The sequence below is a fragment of the Aulostomus chinensis genome, chromosome 1, assembly GCF_037954235.1.
Source record: "Aulostomus chinensis isolate RoL2024-O1b breed Wild chromosome 1, RoL_Achi_v1.0, whole genome shotgun sequence".
Taxonomy (NCBI): domain Eukaryota; kingdom Metazoa; phylum Chordata; class Actinopteri; order Syngnathiformes; family Aulostomidae; genus Aulostomus; species Aulostomus chinensis.
Window position 1 is genome coordinate 26,906,495 of NC_141320.1, and position 10,861 is coordinate 26,917,355.

Here is a 10,861-nt window from a genome sequence, read left to right on the forward strand (position 1 = left end):
TAAAATTACTTGACTTGATTTGGTGCCTCAGGAGGAGAAAATTTGGGCACAAAAGTTGGAGTGTTTGTGGAGGTTGTGGATCAAAGTTCTATTTATATCCAACACATAGAATCAAACAATGTGAAGCAGGCTAATGAACAATAAATCAAATATAAAAATGCTTTATTTTAAGATCTAGAATATCTTGTGAATATCTGGAGCTTCATTCCAGCAGCAGACCTCCTCAGGTGATGACTTCATATTTGACATGTTTACCATTCAATGAGACTCATTGTCAGTCCATTGAAATCTACTGGTGTTCCTGGTGAGTTGATTTAACAACATGAGCTGACAGAATCTACGTTCAGGTAGGAACCACCACATCCAGGGTTCTGGACCTTTGAGCAGGCAGAGCCATCAAAGTAGCAGACTAAGCTAGCAGACGTTAGCATTGAGAAGAAACTGATACCTGAGCCTCAAGTGATGACACAATAATATGACATTGTTGTCAGACTGACGCCTGCTCAGCACTTACCGAACACTGCCCTATTGCATCGTGGGAAATTTCTGCTTGGCTTGTGCCCATCAATACACATAAAGAAATTTATCTCATGCTGCCGTGACCCGGATTCGAACCGGGGTTGCTGCGGCCACAACACAGAGTACTAACCACTACACGATCACGGCTTCTGCAACAGCAGCTTGAGCTTCTATGTCTTTGGCTCATTGAGTGTTGCGGCGAAAAGCTGTTGAACAGCTGATGTGCGACTGCGGCGGCCCCTGATGCAGGAGACGGGCCAGGCCCCGTTCAGAAGGTGGTGGATATTATTCTTGGTGTTTTTAGGGCATGTTCCCACCCATCTTCACGTGGGTGACAAAAATGGATTTTTTGTAAAGATTTCGGCGCGAGTTCGGCCTGTCAAATTCTGATCGGGGCCAGTTTGGTTGTGTTGTCTGCAGCGCCTGGCACGCTCAGCGGGAGCGAGTCCGATCATTATAAAGGTGGGTCAAACAATTTAGGTTGAGACGAAGGACGGCACGGGCAGAGCAGACGCAGGTCTTCATTCCACCCGCAGAGCTGTAGAGCATGGATCATGTCAAGGACTAAATGAGGGGAAAGAGAGCAGGAGAGCAGGGCAGAGACAAAGACAGATAAGGCTCTCCTAAAACAAGGACTGTTCCGTCAACGGTAGAGCAGAGTGGCGCAGAGGAAGCGTGCTGGGCCCAGAACCCAGAGGTCGATGGATTGAAACCATCCTCTGCTAGAAGAAGAAAAATAAAATGAACCAATGTCTTTAGAAATGTGTGTCTGTTAAAAAGAGGTTCATAAGGATTTTGTCTTCCTCCACAATCACCAACCATTGTGAGAGTAAACAACAGTCCACTTTCTGACTGAAGCAAAAGTAGACTTCAAAAGGTTCTTCTGATTCAACATAGCAGCTAAATTTCCATTTCCATTTCCAGAACAGGACAGGTTAAAAAAAAGGGAATGTCATGACTTCCTCTGTATATTAGAATATGAACGACTAAAAATGTTCATGCCCAGTTTTAAGTTAGAATTAAACTGAAAATACAAAAATCTCCCCTCTTCAGTCCTGTCACTCAGTGTTGTAAACTGTTTCAAACAAATTCTACTGTTCAACAGTTCAAGAGTTTCTAATGAAGCTGAATGTTCTCCTCTGCTTTCCTCAATTGGGTTTCTTTCATGTCCTCCTGACATCAAAGACAGAATTCTAGGTACAAATAAATACACTATCAAAGCCCTGATGACATCATCATCAATTCTGACTTTGATCTGGAGGCTCTTGCTTTAATCTTGGCTTTGATCTGACTAATGTTTCCTGACAGGTTGCTGTTTCCACTCAAGAACAACCAGTAGTTGATCCTATCAGACCAGTCTGATGAACGAAGCTTTTCATTATCAGTGGAATCACTGGGAAGAAAAACTCCTCCTGTCAGATGAAGGCTTCACTGTGTTGAGGAGGGTTTGTTCAGATGATTCTAGAAGAATAAATCAAAACCTCATCATTGAACATGAACATTAATCACTGATGACTGTTTTAACTGAACCTACTGGATACTGTGGTGCCTGATGAGGAGACAACTTGGGTACAAAGTTGCAGAAGAGGGTTTTTGGAGAGGAGATTTAGATGAGATGGTTTCCAAATCAAATCGGTTGTCACAAGGGAAAATCTGCATGGAAACACACAAACACACACACACACACACAAACACACACACACACACACACACACAGAGTCCTACTGACTAACCCATGTTTTTCTTCACTTAAACCACCACTGGAGTATTGAAAGAGATTGCATGAGACACCATCAACTTACATTAAAAACCCCTGACTGCCTTTTATCCCCTCCTGGCTGCAGGAAATTAGACAGACCAGCCCCTAGAGCGGGGCTGCACGGTGGTGCAGTGGTCAGCACTGTGCCCTCACAGCAAGAAGGTCCCGGCTCGGGCGTGGGATCTTTCTGTGTGGAGTTTGCATGTTCTCCCTGTTCCCTGCGTTGGTTCTCTCCAGGTACTCCAGCTTCCTCCCACTGTCCAAAGACATGGACATTAGGGGACGAGGCTGATTGATACTCTAAATTGACCGTAGGTGTGAGTGTGAATGGTTGTTCGTCTCTTTATGTTGGCCCTGTGATGGACTGGCGACCTGTCCAGGGTGTACACCGCCTCTCGCCCGTAGATGCTGGGATAGGCTCCAGCCCCCCCCCCCCCCGTGACCCTTACTAGTAAGGAATAAGCAGAAGATGACGATGGATGGCCCATAGAGTGGAGGTAAGACCACAACCATGCTCTACAATCAATACTTACATCAAACCAGCACCATCTCAACAACTTAACCTGACTAAATATATACATGATTCCAGACTACTACACCAACTCAATAATACATCCACATGCATCATCATTCAATGAACCTTGCCTGTGATTGTACCCCCTCCCCCATCTGGGAGCAAAGGTTTGCACCTACAGCTCTTAAGGAGCTTCCTTGGGCCACTCTCCCCTTTTGGCTCCACCCCCTTTAAGGAAACCACCAGGAAGAGGTGAGGACTGACCGTGACGACTGAAACTGCCACATTTACATGAGACAAACTAGATCAACACTAAATACCAGGCCTTGCACAGTGATTCCCACTGACTGACACTGGGGTCTTCATTTTCCACAGGCAGGATGGCCGGTCCCCCTGTGCTTCCCAGGTCCCTCCCTGGAACACATGGCATAGCAAATGTTTCACATGTTTGCTGATTCAATAAACCTCACCATTAACATGTGTGTGTGCCTCTAATTTACATAAACTGTTAATACCAAGACAAATGCTACCTTCAATTAATCATTGATGTCATGGAACCCTTGGTCTCCATTACATTGGTCAACCAGAGAAGCTTCAACTGGTGACGCTCATTCAACCATGCATGAAGGTCAACCTCCATCATCTGCTGTGCTCCTGAACAGGGGAATTAGCTCAAATGGTAGAGCGCTCGCTTAGCATGTGAGAGGTAGAGGGATCGATGCCCTCATTCTCCAGAATACTTTAACTTGTTCTGTTGATCAGAGGAGCTGCTGGGTGATGAATGCTTATGTTTGTCCACTGCTGTGATAAAGTGTCACCCTGTTACTGAGATGAGGATGAACACCTGCTCAGGTCAAAGCTGCAATGAAGTCAAGTCATAACCCTGTAAAGCAACAAATAACAAAAGTTACACTTTACAAGTAGAACAGGTCCAGTTCAACACTCCTTAAATGAATTTACACCCAACAATTCTTCATGAGCAAGCACATCCTAGCTTAGGCCCAACTTTTCTTGGCGCTCTCCCAGATGCATGGGAGCTGCTGGGGAAGCGCTAGTTAGGCCTAAGCTAGGAGCTAAGCTAAGGCGGTCTGCACCAGCTAGTGAGGGCTGGCTAGCTCTCGCAGCTTTTGGTGCAGAGCCGCTGCAGGTCCAATTCAACCTCGCTAAGCCTCACCTCCAACACAACAAAAAAACTACATTTAACACACTTATCAGTATCACTAAAGGAGGCAGAGGAGGAACAAAACATGTGGCACTCTGAGCAGGAGAGAGGAGAACAAGAGGGAGAAGCCATTGTTAGCTTAGCGTGTTTACAAGGCAGAAAGACTGTTGCTCCCAGAATGATGGTCTTCTAAACTTCAGCCAAATAAAGCAAGTAGGTATTAATTTTTGGTGGGTAATTAGTCAAGGAAATAAGGAATTAGCAGGGAGGATCACACTTTAGCGAGCACAATGAAGCAAGGCTCTACGTTCAGCAACACAGAAAAAGGAGTTGAGGTCACACGCTTCCTGCAACCAAGGTCTAAAATCCAGGACGGACGAAGGGGAGGACAACAAAGACAAAGACACAAGAAACAGAGATAATAACCATAAACTCCATAACAACCATAACACATATTGCCCACACACACACACACACACACACACACATTTTGTGAAACAACTCAGGAGTCATCAGGTGTTTTACTCAGAGGGATTCATTCATGATAAATGAGCATGGAGGAGACCCAGTAATCATCAACACAAGCGTCACATGAGCAGGTCACCACCCACTTTTATTGATTGGTTCTTGTAAGAATCACTCCTAACGCCATCAGGAGGTCATTTTTTGTCCTGCCCTGTCTCAACTGTTGGAGCACAGCTACAGCCTGAACTCTGCCACTACCTTATCCCTCCCTAATAACCTCATACAGACCCACTATCTGGACTAGCCTGACCCCCCTGACCCTCATCAGTCACTCCTAGTGCCTCACACTGGAGGGAATAGCAGCATCGGTGAGCTCTGACTGTTGGGATGCACATCCATGTGATGAAGAGCTGTTTTAAACAAGGAATCATTTGACCTCTTGACCTGTGTGGGCAGGTACAGAGGGACGATTCCATCATGAACAACAATATTAATAAACAAATGGGTCTTTAGCTTCTTTCTAAAGGTGTCCACAGCGTCCTCATGTCCAGTGGGAGAGCGTTCCAGAGTCTAGGAGCTGCAACCTGGAAGGTTCACTCTCCTTCAGTGAGGCTGAATCCCTGTGGTCAGGGAGGATAAGGGACCCCACAGGTGTCACTAAAGTGCTTTAGACTGCAAAGCACTCAGCTAATCAAGCTGGGATCAACTGCTGTGGTGATCAAGGTATCATCATATAGAACAAACAAAGAAAACAAAGTTGAGGAAAAGCACACAAAGAAGAAACTGTGAACATAAACAGAGCATCTTCTACACCAGATGTCACACGGCTCAGTAGACCTCTGGTTTGACCCGGAGCAGGTCCAGTCTCCAGGGTGCCCCCATCATTCTGCTCTTCAGTCACAGGATATGCAGCAGAATCCCGTCGCTCCTCTGCAGAAGAACATGTGAGAGCGTCTGCTTGCTCTTCTCTGGCTGGACGTAGGGGAGAGTCTGTTTGCTCTTCTCTGGCTGGACGTAGGGGAGAGTCTGCTTGCTCTTCTCTGGCTGGACGTAGGGGAGAGTCTGCTTGCTCTTCTCTGGCTGGACATAGGGGAGAGTCTGTTTGCTCTTCTCTGGCTGGACGTAGGGGAGAGTCTGTTTGCTCTTCTCTGGCTGGATGTAGGGGAGAGTCTGTTTGCTCTTCTCTGGCTGGACGTAGGGGAGAGTCTGCTTGCTCTTCTCTGGCTGGACGTAGGGGAGAGTCTGTTTGCTCTCCTCTGGCTGGACGTAGGGGAGAGTCTGTTTGCTCTCCTCTGGCTGGACGTAGGGGAGAGTCTGCTCGCTCTTCTCTGGCTGGACGTAGGGGAGAGTCTGCTCGCTCTTCTCTGGCTGGACGTAGGGGAGAGTCTGCTTGCTCTTCTCTGGCTGGACGTAGGGGAGAGTCTGCTTGCTCTTCTCTGGCTGGACGTAGGGGAGAGTCTGTTTGCTCTTCTCTGGCTGGACGTAGGGGAGAGTCTGTTTGCTCTTCAGAAGTTTGCTGGACCTTCACTTGAAGGTCATGATTTTCCTCTTTCAAACAGTTTTTTAAATCATGAAGATTTCCCAGGATTTCCCACTGAGCACTGCTCCTTTTCTTCTTTTGTGTTCTCACTGCACATAGAAGACTCTGAACTTCACCGTTTAGACTGCCAGTCTTTGTGGGGTCCTGGTCCTTCCTTGATTCAAGGTGGGCCAACTCAGCAGTGAAGGTGTCTGTCTCCTGAGATGCAGTAGAAACTCGTCTCCTCAAACATCCATTTTCTGCCTCTCTCTCCTCACTCTGGGACCTCAGCTGTTCAAGAGTCGTCTTCTTCTCAGTGAGTTCTTCTCTCATTTTTTTCTTCTCTTCCTGGATGGAGTTGAGCTCACACTTGAGGTCACACTTCTCCTTGCAAACCATCTTCACCTGAAGCTGAAGATTGTGGACTTGTGTGTTCAGGTCTCTGATCTGAGTCTGGTTCTCCTCCCTCACAGATTCAAGGTTGCCCACCATGGCAGACATGTTCTCTACCAGCTGATATGCAATAATCTTCTCTTGTCTAAGACTAGAAACCTGTCCCCACAAATTCTGGTTTTCTGTCCATCTCTTGTCACACAGAGACTGAAGCTGATCAAGTGCACTTTTCTTCTCTGTCAGGTCTTCCTCAAGACATTTCATCTCCACCTGTTCACTCTCCCTCAGAGACTGAACCTGGGTCAGCTCTTTTCTGAGCTCATTGTTCTCTCCATCAACCTTCCTCCCCTCACACTGAAGACTGTGGACTGTTGCGTTCAGGTCTTCTATCTGAGTCTGGTTCTTGTCCTGGACCGTTTGGAGGTTGGCCACCACAGCAGTGAGGTTCTGTAGCTCCTGGATTGCTCTTTTATTCTCACGTTCAAGAGTAGAAACTTGTTCCCTCAAATTCTGGTTTTCTGCCTGTGTGTTGTCACTCAGAGACTGAAGCTGCTCAAGTGCAGCTTTCTTCTCAGTCAGGTCCTCCTGCTCTGTCAGCCTGAGAGATGGAGGAGCAGGATCACATTGACCAGGATCATTCAGTGGATAAATACAGCTCCTACTGAGATCCACCAGATCTCTGAATGCTCCAACGATACAATCCAATGGAGTCATAGCCTTCTGTCCTGGGTTGATCTGAAGATCTTGAGCCAGACTAAATCTCCTGGAACTGTCAAGTGTTTAAAGACCAAAACTGCCCCATAAATGTGGAGTCTGGATTCTTTTCTATAATGTGACGGCAATGACAGTCCTGCAGAGTGACATCACTGACATGACTGGATGACTTCAGTCACATGACTGGATGACTTCAGTCACGTGACTGGATGACAGTGTAGATGCCAATGTAGAGGTTGGGGAAATAGTCTTTGAGAATCCAGCTTGAACCCACGCCCTCCTTGTTCTTCAAAAACCCAAACAGCGACCATCAGTCTCCCTCCAATCCTGTACTTGGTTCAGTGTTGCTGTTCCATTTTGCAGCAGCAGGTGTCGCTGTGATACCAGGTTCAGTTCAAGATTCCCAACTCCACCTCATGTTGGTGACCTCAGTGGCAGGTAAAATGGCGCTTCAGTGGATCATGTGATCAACTCATGTCTGTCCTCACTGCTCCACAGGTCTGTCAAATGTTCTGTAAAATAGTTGGACCCAGCAGAGCTGCTAGATTAGGAGTTGATGGAGTCGTTGCAGATACCAGGGTCCAAAGTCCAGCTTGAACCTGGTTTGTGCAGTTCTTTGTCAAGCTAGCAGCCATTCTTGTCACTGCCAAGCTAAAGTGACTTCTGTCAACAAAGGTCAACATACAAAAGGATATTTCTACCGGCAGTTCAAGATTTTGATCAAACTCCTTCTTCAGAGCTGGAACCTTCCTCTAGTGTCAGCTTTCTGTTCCCATCTCCATGGTAACGGTCAGTTTTGACCCACGTCTTCAATCAGCTGTCAAATAAACTAAAACAGTTTTCTATCCTCCAAGTTGTTTCCATCTCTTGGTGACCTTGTTAGGCTTCCTTATCCATGGAAATATTGGTTTGAATATTTAGTTGTGGGCCTCTGGACCTTTTTTTAGTCACTAAACCCTGGATTTATTTTTTCATCAACAGAACTTTAATACAAACACAAAATGAAAAGCAGAACAAGCCAGAATCCAAAATATGGATTTGCAAGGTCAACAAACAACAACCAGTCTAGCAAACCAAAGCAACAGAAACCAACTACAAATTGTTTGAGTCATGACAAAGTCCAGGACCCACTTTTCACCCTACAATGTAAACCAATGGGAGGCTGTCTCCTCAGACACACATAGCCTCAAACTGACGCTTCTCTCGTCTACACTGTAACTCTCTCCACTTCACAAATAACTTCACTACATTCCTGACAAAAATGCCTACTAAAATGTGTTACATTCAACTTTTGACCACAATCTGGGGATTGATGAGCCTTTTTCAAACAACAAACTCTCCAAAAATCCTCTCTCCTCTCCACTCTGACAGAGAGCAGCGGGGGAGGGGCTCTTAGAGGCTCAGCGCTGATTCTCACTTGGTGTCACACTGAGGCTTCTACCTCCTAAACTACAAGTCCCACCGCTCTCATAAAATACATCCTTGGATTCAGGACGACTCCTGCTACTGGGCTGCAGTGGACAGAAGGAGGCTCAGGCCCTAACAACACTGCCTCCAGCTTTAATTAAGACCTTAGTTTTGTTCTCTGCCTCCATGACAGGTTAATGGACATCAACTGGTCCTGAGTCACCAGGAGACACAGACATGTCCAGCTGAGTGACATCAGCAGGACTGTGGAGGTTTATACTGAGTCTCCTGACGACAAGTGGCAGTACAGAGATATTAAAGAGGGTCTGAGCTAAAACTGAACCTTGGGGAACTTCAACCTTTGATCTCAGAGTTCTGTTTTTAATCTTAGAATTCTTTCTTTGATCTCTCCTTGATTTCTCAATGATTTCTTTGTGGAGTCCAATTGTCTTTTGTCTCTCAGTGAGACAAAGACATAGCAGCTCCAACCTCAGCCTCCAGGAGGCCCTGATCCTCTAGTGGTCAGTCCTCTGTGTTGTGGCTGCAGCAACCCTGGTTTGAATCAGGGTCCCAGCAGCAACATTCCTACTGACTAGTGTTTGTTGTTCAACTGGACAGTTTGTCTGGTGAAGCTCTCTCAGACACTCCTTTCTTCATCCTCCCTTCAGGCTCAGCAGCATCAGAGTCAATGTGTCTGACTAGGATCAGAACCCTCAACCTGGAGGCTGTGGTGCAATGAGAACACATCTGACAACCAATCAGAGGAGGGTCTGTTTGACTCCTGAAAACTCCATTAAAGCTGAGAGGAACTTGTTCTTCATCTCCAAATTCCCTCCCTGCACGTTGTCTCTCCAGAAATCATTCAAGTCCAAGTTGAACCTTAGACTAAAAGCTCCCAGTTGGTGATGCAGGCTCCACCTCACTCCTGGTTCTGGAACCTCACCAGTTCTTGCTCTCTCACCACTTGGATCTCATGTTCCTGACATCTCTGAGCTTGTTTCCTATCCACCTGTCTCATGTTGATGAGGTCATCCAGCCTGATGATCTCTAGGTTCTCCTTTGAGTGGTTCCCTTTGGGAGAGTTCTCTCTCTGTAACTTGTGTGTGTGTTTGCTCGTATCCTGTTTCTCCTTGACAGCACTTTAGTGTTTTTACCACTGGTGTCTCATCTGTGGTTCACCTTTTATTTTACTTCTTTGTCAAAGATGAAGGTGTTTGTGGTCATTCATCAATCATGTGATGGCTCATGTGACTGTGAGTCTGATGAAGAGCTTGTAGTGTCTCTCACTCTGAACACTTCAGGCTATTGAAGCTGCTCTGATGTAGCCTGACTAGCTCAGTCGGTAGAGCATGAGACTCTTAATCTCAGGGTCGAGGGTTCAAGCCCCATGTTGGGCTGAACATCCCTGCTTGTCCTCTCACTTTCTGAAGCTTTGATTGGGAATTGTAAGAAAAATCACTGAATGAACAACACAAACACAGACTGTGTCTGAAGTTCCACACCTGCACCCGACTCAGAATGAAAAACAAGTGTGGAATCAATTTTATCCACTGTCAATACTGATTCTGGAGAAATTTCTTTGTGTGTTTTGATGGACGCGAGCCAAGCAGAAATTTCCCACAATGCAATAGGGTGGTGTTTGGTCAGTGTTGAGCAGGCGTCAGTCTGACAATGATGTCATATTATTGTGTCATCACTTGACCAGACCCAAAAGTAGGCTCAGGTATCAGTTTCTTCTCAATGCTAATGTCTGCTAGCTTAGTCTGCTACTTTGATGGCTCTGCCTGCTCAAAGGTCCAGACCCCTGGATGTGGTGGTTCCTACCTGAACGTAGATTCTGTCAGCTCATGTTGTTAAATCAACTCACCAGGAACACCAGTAGATTTCAATGGACTGACAATGAGTCTCATTGAATGGGTGTCTCGTCCAACGAGAAACACTCAGTGTCAGGTTGAAGCTCATCAATGAGGTCTTGTGGATCAGTGGCTTGCATGAATGAATGAGTTGGAAGACTTCTTGGAAATTAAAGAGGATTTAATACAATGAAGAAAACCCTTAAGACAGAGTGATAATTCCAGCAGAGTAATTAAGGCCCATATTGAGTAGCAGGTATGAATTAGCCTGGATTTATCTGAGCTTCAAGTAGACGGCTAAGAGGCAGGTGGAAAGGTGTGTAGGATGAACGATGGTGACCTCCAACCAAATGAAGAGGACTGAGTGGAGGCTGACCAGCTCTACGGAGTCAGGCGGAGTTTGGCAGCGAGACAGGAGTCCAGGCCTGAATCGGTGAAAACCAACGTAACCGGCTTACGTTCTCAGCTGGATTCTCCCATCGATGTACGACGCCTCTCCAACGAACTGGTGGGAGGACGGCCTCCAAAGCCTCCACCTCGTCGACCGTGGCTCCCG

General features: G+C 46.4%; 1 non-coding gene across 1 annotated transcript; it reads right to left on the reverse strand.

The window, feature by feature from the left end:
- Positions 1-594: 594 nt before the first annotated feature.
- On the reverse strand, positions 595-666 carry trnah-gug (transfer RNA histidin (anticodon GUG)). The gene has a single exon. It is a non-coding gene; the product is annotated as a tRNA-His (tRNA).
- Positions 667-10,861: the final 10,195 nt, after the last annotated feature.